The sequence below is a fragment of the Mobula hypostoma genome, chromosome 4, assembly GCF_963921235.1.
Source record: "Mobula hypostoma chromosome 4, sMobHyp1.1, whole genome shotgun sequence".
In the NCBI taxonomy this organism is placed as follows: domain Eukaryota; kingdom Metazoa; phylum Chordata; class Chondrichthyes; order Myliobatiformes; family Myliobatidae; genus Mobula; species Mobula hypostoma.
In genome coordinates, this window is record NC_086100.1 from 127,644,174 (window position 1) to 127,655,671 (window position 11,498).

General features: G+C 45.9%; 1 protein-coding gene across 1 annotated transcript in view; it reads right to left on the bottom strand.

Moving 5' to 3' along the window:
* The window catches only part of fbxw7 (F-box and WD repeat domain containing 7), a 355,529-nt gene extending 344,241 nt beyond the window's left edge, over nucleotides 1–11,288 (bottom strand). The window contains exon 1 of the mRNA XM_063046483.1: nucleotides 10,578–11,288. The gene's annotated coding sequence lies outside the window, so the exon portion shown is untranslated. The remainder of the gene's footprint in view (nucleotides 1–10,577) is intronic.
* Nucleotides 11,289–11,498: the final 210 nt, after the last annotated feature.

The following is an 11,498-nucleotide window of genomic DNA, read 5'->3' on the forward strand; positions in this document are numbered from 1 at the left end:
CATGTTTTATAGTAAGGTTAGGATTAGTGCGGAGGGAGTAGAAAACAGAGCGTTCGGAAGGAGTGAGGTTGGAATATGTGTGTTGCTTGAAATTCCAGCATCTGCAGATTTCCTCGTGTTGTAGCGGTGTGCTACACACAGCGCTAGAATAACCACAGGGAGTCAGTGAGTTAGAGTTGCGATGAAAGATTTATTCAAACTTCGCGGCCTGCTTTAAAGCCTTCCTGTTCCCGCCCTCCCTGGGCGGGATTGCTGTGGGGAATGCATATTCCCAGACCCTTTCTGCGCGCGGGATTTTCCCCCTGCTGGTGAAGATGGCCTGGCGCCCTTTTTGGGGCCGGCCATCTGCCTGCGCACGCTGTTGTGAGCCGGTTCGTGTGTGCCAGAAAGTGGGTCGCCACAGTGTCTGCATTCCTCGTGTTGTTTTTTGTTTCAATTAGTTTTATGCTTTGGAGTTACAAAACATAACAGTGGCACTGAGTAAGTTTAAAATTAACCCAAGATTATCTCCTACCTGTTGAAGCACAGCAAGACAGTCAAGCCTTTTTTTTTAAAAAGGCAGGAAACGGTTGAATTCAGGAGTTCATAAATAGTGAGTATCAGGCAATAATCATCACAAATGGCTAGCTACATCGGAAAAATAGGCACATTTGATTGCACAAAAGATAACTAGCTGATATACACTAAACAAATTGATCAGCATTTTGAAGTAAATGAAATAGCCAATAAGAAGTGAGTGCCAGTTTTGCTGAATGCATTCAGTGGAAGAGCATACAGTCGAAGTTCACTTTGAAATTTAACTGCTCCAACCAAAGCAGCCGAAATTAGCTTTGCTGATATCATGAAGGTATTTCAGGAACATTTAGAACCAAGAAGAAGAAGAAGAAGAATAGCCCTTAACTCGGCAGTGGAGTTATTGGGGCACTGTCATGACGGTGTTTCCGTAGCAAGCTATTCTTGTTTTAATGAGGCCGAGTTGCTAGCTCAACACTCAATCCGACTTGGATTCGAACTCGGGAACCTTTACTCTGGAGTCCGGCGCTGATATTATTGCGCCACCAAGCGGGACATTTAGAACCAAAAGCACTGTTAATTGCAAAAGACTTTAGGATTCATGAGCAGAATCAAAAGGAAGGCAAGTCCATTTCAGTGAATGCGGCTAAATTGAAGAGATTATCTGAGCATTGTCAGTTCAGTGATGGGCTTAATGATACACTGAAAAATGGTTTAGTTTGTGGAATCTCACCAGAACGCATTCAAAACAAGTCCAACCTGTAGGACAACTCACATTTAAAAGAACAGTTGAAATCACGATATCAATGGAACTCAAACAACAAGGACATGTTTTTCTTTTGTTTAAACTTACAATGTCTTCACTCAATACCTGAGGGCCTCCACCTTTACATCCTACAATTACCCCTGCTCCTCCTGTGCACACACGTATAACAGGGAGAGTGTGCATGCATACTAAATACTTATAGCCTAAGTGAACAGAACTCAACAAATTCCCATCCTATATGTAGATATTTTTTTAAAAATTAATTTGAAAAAATGTGAAGACAATTCAAATGTCCATTCGGATATGGGACTTAGTTCTAACCCTTGAAGTTAATACAATTCTTAAAGTACCAAATCCTTCACTACGTGCCTCTAACAACACAAGAGCTGGGACTCCCTGCTTTGTGAGACAGTCAGCAAATTGTTCCTTTGTAGTTGAACATACCACATGATGAATTTTCTGTGCTTGGGCAAGTTCTTTGATGCTGCTTATCTCTAGACCAAGTCTCTTCTCTGTAACTGACTTGGTGGATTTGATTCTATCAACCAAAGAGCAGTTGTCTATGACAAGTCATTTGTCAACTGTCCTTCTTTTGGTCACCATGGGGAAGTTTAGAATATCTGGGGCCAGAAAAACAGCATCATCAGACATTGCAAGGGTTTCTCCAGCACCATATTCTGTACAACTGTTCAGATCCATTTTGATCAGCAATAGAGGGGTGAACATCTTTCCTCTTCTCCCATCAGTACAATAAAATGTCCTCGAGTACCTCCATCAGGAAGATTTCCAAGTGAGGCATCACTGAAGACAAGCCTCAGTGAGCTATCTTATCAAGCTATTGAAATTTCAAGACTTCTTTTTCAGATTGAATTCTGCACACTGTCTTGTTTGCCTCATGTAAAGTTTGTGCTGGACGCCAAGTTGCAGGCATCAAACATGATGTCAGGTCTGCTCTGCCTTACCACCCACAGGTCAAAGATAGGTCAGATTCTAAATGGCTCAGCTTCACTGAGGGGTGCATCCCATTGTGTGGCAAGTGAAGATTCCACACGGATTGTCTGAAGATTCCTGATGTAGCTTTCTTGCTGCAGTTGTACTGTTCCATCAACAGCAAGGTTATCTATCCCTACACAGCAGAATCTGTCATGTCCCTCCTGTCTAACCTGAAAGGCTGACTTTAGCTGAAGGATAAATGGTGTGGCAAGGTTTTGTGAGCCTCCCCACATGAAGTCATCTACATGACAGGCAAGTACTACAAGCACATGATATCCTGAATCTTGCCAGTAAAAAACAGCTGGATCCACTTGTGACATCGTTCCACCTGATTTCAACATTATTTCCTTGACCTTTTTATACCAGAGTGATGCATCTGCTAGACCATACACACATTTTTTGATTTCCACAGTGTTCCTTCGCTTCTGGCATCAGGCGGAGATTTAATGTAAATGTCACATGACAGCTCCATTCCCTGTAGGAATGCGGATTTTATGTCCATGCAATGGGGTTGCCAATGCTTCCGACATATCACTGAGAGGAGTAGTCGGAGAGACTGATGCACATGTTGGCGAGTCTTTTCTGAGTTCTTCTATGTTCAGTTCCTCAAAACCACTAGATGTGCTTTTGGTATAATTCCTGGTGGGATTCTTGTAGACACTGTCTTTTGGCCAACATCTTTGGCTTCCTCAAACACTCTATTATTAGATTAGATTAGATTATGAGGACATTCAGTCCTTGTTTATTGTCATTTAGAAATGCATGCATTAAAAAAATGATACAATGTTCCTCCAGAAAGATATCACAAACACAGGACAAACCAAGACTAAAACTGACAAAACCACATAATTATAACATATAGTTACAACAGTGCAAAGCAATTCCGTAATTTGCTAAAGAGCAGACCATGGGTACGGTTAAAAAAAAGTCTCAAGTCCCGATAGCCCCATCATCTCACGCAGACAGTAGAAGGGAGAAACTCTCCCTGCCATGAACCCCCAAGCGCCGCTAACTTGCCGATGCATTGGAAGCACCCGACCGCAGCCGACTCAGAGTCCGTCCGAAAACTTCGAGCCTCCGACCAGCCCTCCGACACCGAGCACCATGTCTGCTTTGTGCTTCGACCCCACCCCAGCTGCCGAGCAAAAAGCAAAGCCGAGGACTTAGGGCCTTCCCCTCTGGAGATTCTGGATCACACAGTAGCAGCGGCAGCGAAACAGGCATTTCAGAAGTTTCACCATATGTTCATCTGTGCCCTCACCTCTGTCTCCATCAAATCAGGATTGTGCATGGCACCCTACTTGACAGATAACAGATATTTCTCCAACTTCTGATTTCATCCTGCTTTGCTGATTCAAGCGACACCTCTTTAGTTACTAGGGCATCTTCATCTTGATATTTCTCAGATGGCCCAGCCTGATCCAGTTGATTCAACATGAAGTCTGTCTACACATGGCATGTTGACTGACCCTGCAGTGCCAGCAACCATGACTGGTTCTAGGAAATTCAAGTTGTACCAATTTTTGTTTCCCCCAGTGGCTTTGCCTGCTCATCCTAAGACTTCAGCTTTGCATGAAATACCAATGTCTTGGTCTACAAACCTCACAGTTTGTCCTGTTTTAAGACTGAAGCTTCCATGTTGTCTTTGCATGTGTGATTTCTGTTCAGGCAAGTCTGTTGAGTTCCCAACTGCACTCTCTTGATCCCTGTCTGTACTATGTGACCATGTGCCAGGTAAATGCTTTTCATTTTTTGTGTCATTTGCTATGCAGTTCTGATGGCCTTCAGTTAGTGCTTTACATAGTCTGGAATGATGCACTCTCACATATATACCTCCATGTCTCACAAATACAACACAATCCTGACCAATGGCAACTCCAGAACCTTTCCATTCTGTACAGTCTGCTCTTTTGTAATTCATTGTAGGATGTACCTGTGCCCTTCGAACTCTCTCTGAACACTCTGCTTCAGTGAAAGCCCTCCTTTGACGCATGCAGTGCTGAAATATGTTTCCCAACCCACTCACTCCTTGTACTGCCCTCTAGAGCAGGTGGTCCATCAATCAGCACAGAGGGAAGGTTTGGATTCTGGCTGAAGACCAAATGTTACCGGGCTATAGCCATGTACATTGTGCATGGTATTCTTTGCAATAAAGACCCAGTCCAGGGCTGTGTTCCAATCAGAGTCATTGCTTTTCTTTACCTTCAATGTTATTTCAATAAGCATTTGATTGTCTCGCTCCAGAAGTCGATTACTCCAAGGACCATATGCCATTCCCTATTCCCAGTTCCTCCGTCTCTGCCGCATCTGCTCCCAGGATGAGGTTTTCCATTCCAGGACATCTCAAATGTCCTCTTTCTTTAAGGATTGCTGCTTCCCTTCTGCCATCATCAATGATGCCTTCACCCGCATCTCCTCCATTTCCCACACTTCGGCCCTCACCCCATCCTCCCGCCACCACAACAGGGACAGAGTTCCCCTTGTCGTCACCTACCACCCCACCGGCCTCCAGATCCAGCACATTATCCTCCGCAACTTCAACAGGACCCCACCACTAAGCACATCTTTCCCTCTCCACCCCTCTCCGCCTTCCACAGGGATCGGTCCCTCCGCAACTCCCTGATCCACACATCCCTCCCCATGGATCTCCCACCTGACACTTACCCCTGTAAGCGCAAGTGCTACACCTGTCCCTACACCTCCTCTCTTGCCACCATTCAGGGCCCCAAACAGTCCTTCCAGGTGAGGCAGCACTTCACTTGTGAATCTGTTGGGGTCATCTATTGCATCCGGTGCTCCCCGTGCGGCCTCCTCTACATCGGTGAAACCCGACGCAGATTGGGGGACTGCTTCATCAAGCACCTCCACTCCGTCTGCCACAACAGACAGGATCTCCCGGTAGCCACCCACTTCAACTCTGCTTCCCATTCCCATACAGATATGTCCATACATGGCCTCCTCTACTGCCATGATGAAGCTAAACTTGGAGGAACAACACCTCATATACCATCTGGGTAGTCTCCAGCCTCTTGGTATGAACGTTGAATTCTCCAACTTCTGGTAACTCCCTCCCCCTCCCTTCCCCTATCCCTGTTTCACTCTGCCCCCTCCCCCAACTACCTACTACCTCCCTTATGGTTCTGCCTCCTTCTACTACCCATTGTGTTTCCTGCCCATCACCTCCCTGCTTCTCCTCCCCCACCCCTGTATCTTTCCCCTTACTGGTTTTTCACCTGGAACCTACCAGCCTTCTCCGTTGCACTCTCCCTCTCCCCTTCTTTATACAGCCTCTGCCCCTTCTCTCTCCAGTCCTGATGAATGGTTCTGGCCCGAAATGTTGATTGATTGTTTCCACAGATGCTGCCCGACCTGCTGAGTTCCTCCAGCGTGTTGTGAGTGTTGCCGTTGTTGTCTTTGTTTCAATGCTGAAGTTCTCTGCTATAACTCAGAATTCATCATCATTAAATTCACTACCATTAGCACTTTCTCAGGTGGGCAATGCACACCTATCCAGGAAGGGCTGAAGTTTTTTTAGAACCATCTCTGAGGGTCTCTTTTATTTACAATGCTACCAGCACTGAAACATGTGATCTCAATGATGTGGAGATACCACTCTTTGCAGCAGCTCACGTAGGTCTACGGCCACTGTTTCTTTGTATTCAGATGCTAGTGGCAGACCAACGGCAGGCGTGGGGTTGAGCTTTCCGAACTTTTGGCATGTCTTGCAGCTGTCAATTATCTCACTCTTCCTGAAAGCAACAACGCAACAGTCAAGGCTGTTCCATAACACAAGTCGACTTTCCAATTTCATTTTTTCAGCTTTTGTACGGCTGGCGGGATCTTATAATTGGAAGCCATCCTCTGCTACCACTGTTAATGCCCAAACAATAAGCACACATTTTTCTTTTGTTTAAACACCTTTACTTTCAACATCTCCATTTAATACCCAAGGGCCACCACTTCTACATCTCACAATTCTCCCCACTCCTCCCGCACGCACATAACAGGGAGAGTACGCATATGTACTAAATACTTACGTAGTCCAAATGAACAGAACTCAAAAGCAATGTTTAAACAGAAATTGGACTGGCAGAACAAATTGTGTTACCATTGTGTCAGAGGCTCACTTACACCAGATTAGGTTTAAAGGTGAAACCTGAAGAAAATGCAAAAAAGTAGAACACATAAAAAGAGTATGTTGGACAGACAAAAATAAATGGACTGCACAGGGAAGAGAAAAAGATTAAAAAAAGTCACGCTGCAGTTTCAAAACAGCACTAATCTGTGTGCTGTTGATTAAAATTCTAGTAATGATGAGAATGACACAAGACTGGGTAGCCTTGAGGTTTATAATGTGACGACTAACAAGAGACAAGAAATATGGCTTACACTAGAAGTAAACGGCAAATTAATTAAGATGGAATTTGACACCATCAGATGGCTGTTTCAGCTATTCTACAAAATGAGTTTGAACAGCATTTCAAAGATACTGAACTGAAGCATTAAGATATCCAACTAAAAACTTATACAGGAGAAAAGAGAACTCCGATGGGAATGACATTCGTAACAGTGCAATGCAACAACCAATAAGCCACATTGAGCTCGTATGCGGTATAAACGGGAGGACCAGCATTGTAGGATTGTGATTGGTTGATCAGCTAGAACTTGATTAAGAGATTCATCCACCATTTGCATGCCACATCCCTCACAACAGTGAATTAAAAAAGCTACTGGATGATGTGTAACTCACCAAAGTAAAAACAAAACTAGAGTACATATGTCATTCCCAGCTCTGTGTTTTTCTTTCAATTAGTTTGATGTTTTGGAGTTACAAGAGATAATGAAGGGTACAAAAGATTGCTTTGCTGAAGAATAGGGCCTTGCACCTGCTCAAAACAATCACATGCTCAAAGGTGGATCGAGGATTGGTTACAATAAAAGACCATGTTCATCCCAGTATTTATACATTCCTGACAGACGGGGTCAAGTACTCAATACAGCAAACAAGTGAGAGCAATGATAGTGTTTGGGGGCAGGTGTTGGCAGCAACCTTACTTCTTCCTGGATCTAATCAAAGTTTCTGCTTAGTTACTTGATTACATAGAACTGCTATTTCCAACTGTAGGTTTTCTAAATGAAATTCATTTTGGTGGGCAATTCCAGCTTGCACAAGACCATAAGACACAGAAGCAGAATTAGGCCATTCAGCCCATCGAGTCTGCTCTGCCATTCCATCATGGCTCATCCCGGATCCCACTCAACCCCATACACTTGCCTTCTCACCATATCCTTTGATGCCATGACCAATCAGGAAAAAATCAACTTCCACCTTAAATATATGTATGGAACTGGCCTCCACCGCAGTCTGTGACAGAGCATTCCACAAATTTACTACTCTCTGACTAAAATATTCCTCCTTACCTCTGTTCTACCTCTCAAATGTGAGGTTGTGCCCTCTAGTTCTGGATACCCTCACCATAGGAAACATCTTCTCCACATCCACCCTATCTAGTCCTTTCAACACTCGGTAGGTTTCAATGAGATTACCCCCCCGCCAACTCTCCTAAATTTCAGAGAGTACAGCCCCAAAACTGCCAAATGCTCATATGTTAACACCTTCATTCCTAGAATAATCCTTGTGAATCTCCTCTGGACTCTCTCCAATGACAACATGTCCTTTCTGAGAAATGGGGCCCAAACACGCAGGCACAGGATAATTTGTCGATGATTTTTCATGCCCAGGCTGATAAGAAAGACATTCTTCCCCAGTTGTCCTAAGCATGGATGACAACATTGCTGCTCAGTGCAAAACTTACAGCAAGTTCTATGATAGGTACAGCCTACAGCCTTTCACTCCACAGCAACTCTGAAGCTGTTGACAATAGCCGTAGGATGGGTTCAATGGCCTTCCTGGTAGAGGATAATGAACCCCAAGGGCCTGTATAGATTGTGGGCTTTGTATTAAAGGATTTGCTGATCCTCTGTACTGAACAGTCTTCCTTGTTCAATCTTAGGACTACTACACCCCACCCCACCCCCCCCTTTTGTATACGTCAGAAGTAGTGCAGGCATTTCTCACTGTGCCTCATGGAGTGAACTCCAGACTGGAAGATAATCTTAGAAACCATAGAATGAAGAATTACATACACAAAATGCTGTAAGAACTCAGCAGGTCAGGCATCATTCATGGAAATGAACGAACAGTCAACATTTTGGGCCAAGACTCTTCTTCAGAGCAGAAAGGGAAGATGCCAAAATAGAAAGGGTGGGGGGGAGGAAGAGGATGGCTAGAAGATGATAAGTGAAGTCACATGGGTGGGAAAGGTAAAGGGTTAGAGATGAAGGACTCCGACAGGAGAGGAAAGTGGACAATGGAAGAAAGGGAAAGAGGAGAGGCACAGAGAGAGACGATAAGCAGGTGAGTAGTAGTAAGAGGTCAGACTGGGAAATAGAAGAGGTGAGGGGGGAGGGAATTTTTTTTAATCCAAAGGAGAAATTGATATTCATTCCATCACATTGGAGGTGACCCAAACAGAATAAAGGTGTTGCTCCTCCACCCTGAGGGTGGCCTCAGCTTGGGGCAAGAGGCAGCAATGGGCTGACACGTCAGGAGTGGAATGGGAATCAGAATTAAAATATTGGGCTACTGGGAAGTTCCACATTTTGCAGATGGCACAGAAGTGCTTGAAGAAGCGGTCCCCCGATTTATGATGGGTCTTGCCAATGTTTAGGAAGCCACATCCAGAGCACTGGATACAATAGACAACTCCAGCAGATTTACAGGTGAAGTGTGCCCTCACCTGGAAGGACTCTTTGGGGCCCTGAATGGAGGTGAGGGAGAAGGTGAACAGGCAGTTGATGCACTTTGGCCGCTTGCAGGGATAAGTGCTGCAAGGGAGGGACAAATGGACAAAGGAATCAATGAAGGAGCAATTCCTGTGGAAAGCAGAGTGGGTTGGGGGAAGGTAAAGATGTGTTTGATGGTAGAATCCCTTTGGAAATGGCAGATGTTGCAGAGAACCATGTGTTGAAGAGCATGGCATCCTGGCCCTTCACCTCAGAGTACTATCTGAAATTGCTCACTGAGTACCCTTGATTGTACTTGAAGCAGTTTCCTGCAGTTGTGGCAGTTCCATTCACTTCTCTTTCACTATCTGGATAACTTCAATATTAATAATCTCTCAGCAGTGCCCTTAACTACTTTCCAATAACGCATTCTGCAATCAAAGATGAGATTCACAATTTTCTATCCCATCTACATTACTGTGTGCAGTGACGCATCTGAATCTGTCCTTGTTCATCTCCAACAAAGGGCTCTGCTCTCAGCTAACCCAGACATATCTAAAAGGACTAGGAACACAATAAAAGGAATCCTGTGGCTGGGTGTTCCATCACAAATAATTGTTTACCACCAAGGACCACTCCCTAGTTCAGGAAAATGTGCTCAGGACACAAGCAAGACACAACTTGCACAGAAAATCTCTGGCTCAAGACCGTTGTGGAATGTCCTTCTCAAACTTGTATAGAAACACGCAAACGTAAGAGGACTGAACCTGGGTGTTGAGGTCTTAATACCAAAATTGCTCAGTGTGATATGGTAATAACTTACGAACAAGTACTTTTTTTTTGCCAAAAGTAGCATTTAATTTGGTACATGAATGCCTAATGAAACAATATCATAAGCCACGATAGAGATCACCCTAATATACTGTACTTCAGGAGCAAGTACTACAAAAATCGCACATACTACAACTGTGTAGCCTGCAAAATTATATTATCGAAAACAAATTCGAATCCTAACCTCGGGAGTGAACACCGTGGAACCATTTGAAAGCTACTTCTCGTTTGGGCAACTGAATTCAAAGCATATATTTTTAAATTAATTTCAGCCAAAAAATCAAAGAGAACTGTGGACAGCTTAGAGCGATTAGGTACCAAACGCTGCGATGTGAGCAATGTTGTAAACCTCACTTTGCCTCAGCACTTCTAAATGGAAACATAAAAGGGTAATATACACAGGGCAGAAACGAATTAAACCGGCTAAGTTATCCGAGCTCCAGGCATCCGTGACTCTTACAACGGTAATAAAGCCGATAAATATTTGATTTCAATTTATCTCTTAATCCTAATTGTACAAATATGCGCGTCGATTAACTTCTAATGGGATGGCTGAAATGTCTACCTGGCAAATGAAGGACAGAATTACAGAGCTCGCTACTTTACACGCCAACACATTCAGGGGTGGCTCCTTTGCCTCGATGGTCCCAATCAACAGCACAACGTGCGTGTGAAGGAGGAAACTTACCCGAGTGGCAGAGGGAATGAAGACGCTCTCCGACTCCAGATGAAGCTCGACGCCACCTCCAGTTCCAGCCGCCCCGGTTTCTCCTCGCCACCCCCCACCCGCCGGGGGTGGGGTGGGGTGGACCACGGGCCCCGATCAGTTTCAGTACTTCAGTCGGGGGATAGCAAGCGGGCGGAGTGGACCGCTGCCCCTCAGTTGTGCCAAATGCCACCGGCTCTCCCCGCTCCTTCAACATCAGGGGCGACCCCGGATCCGATCCGACCCCACCCCCCCTGCCCCTACCGTGAGGGGGTGGCCAACCCCACTCCAGCAGCAGGATCGGCCGCTCCTTTTGTAGCGCAAATGCTGAAGCAGCTGCTCGCCGCCGGCCTCCCGGTCACCCCGGCTGCCCGCAAACTTTGCCCGCTCCTCGCCTTCGCTGCTCCTCCCTCTCGCATCGCCCCCTCGGTGCGCCGTGGGGAGGGGGCGGCTCCCTGCGCGCGGGTGCGGGTGCGCCTCCGCCTCAGCCTCAGCCTCGCGCCGCGCCTCCGGCGGCCCAGCGCACGAGCCGGCTCTTCTGGTCGCTTCCAGTGAAGTTGGAGATCAGAGAGAGAGTGTGAGAAGCGGGGAGGGGGAGGGGAGGGGCAGCTGAAGGGAAGGGAGCCCCAGCGCGCGCGCACGGCGCGGGGAAATGACGTCACCCGCCGGCCAGCTGCTTCAGAAGTCGAGGCGGGCAGGAGAAACCATGGTGATGCTCAAACTTCAGCCAGTGTGCAGTCGGTAAACTGCTCTGTGGTGCGTGGGTCAGGATCGTCCTGCAACACCTCTGGTGTGTAGGAGCAGGTCCTCAGCTTGTTTGCCCTTTTGAACTACTTCTGGCATGAGGTTAAAACTGGGCGTTGGAGTTTACAAACTGCCCAACGAATCATTAGTGATCATTTA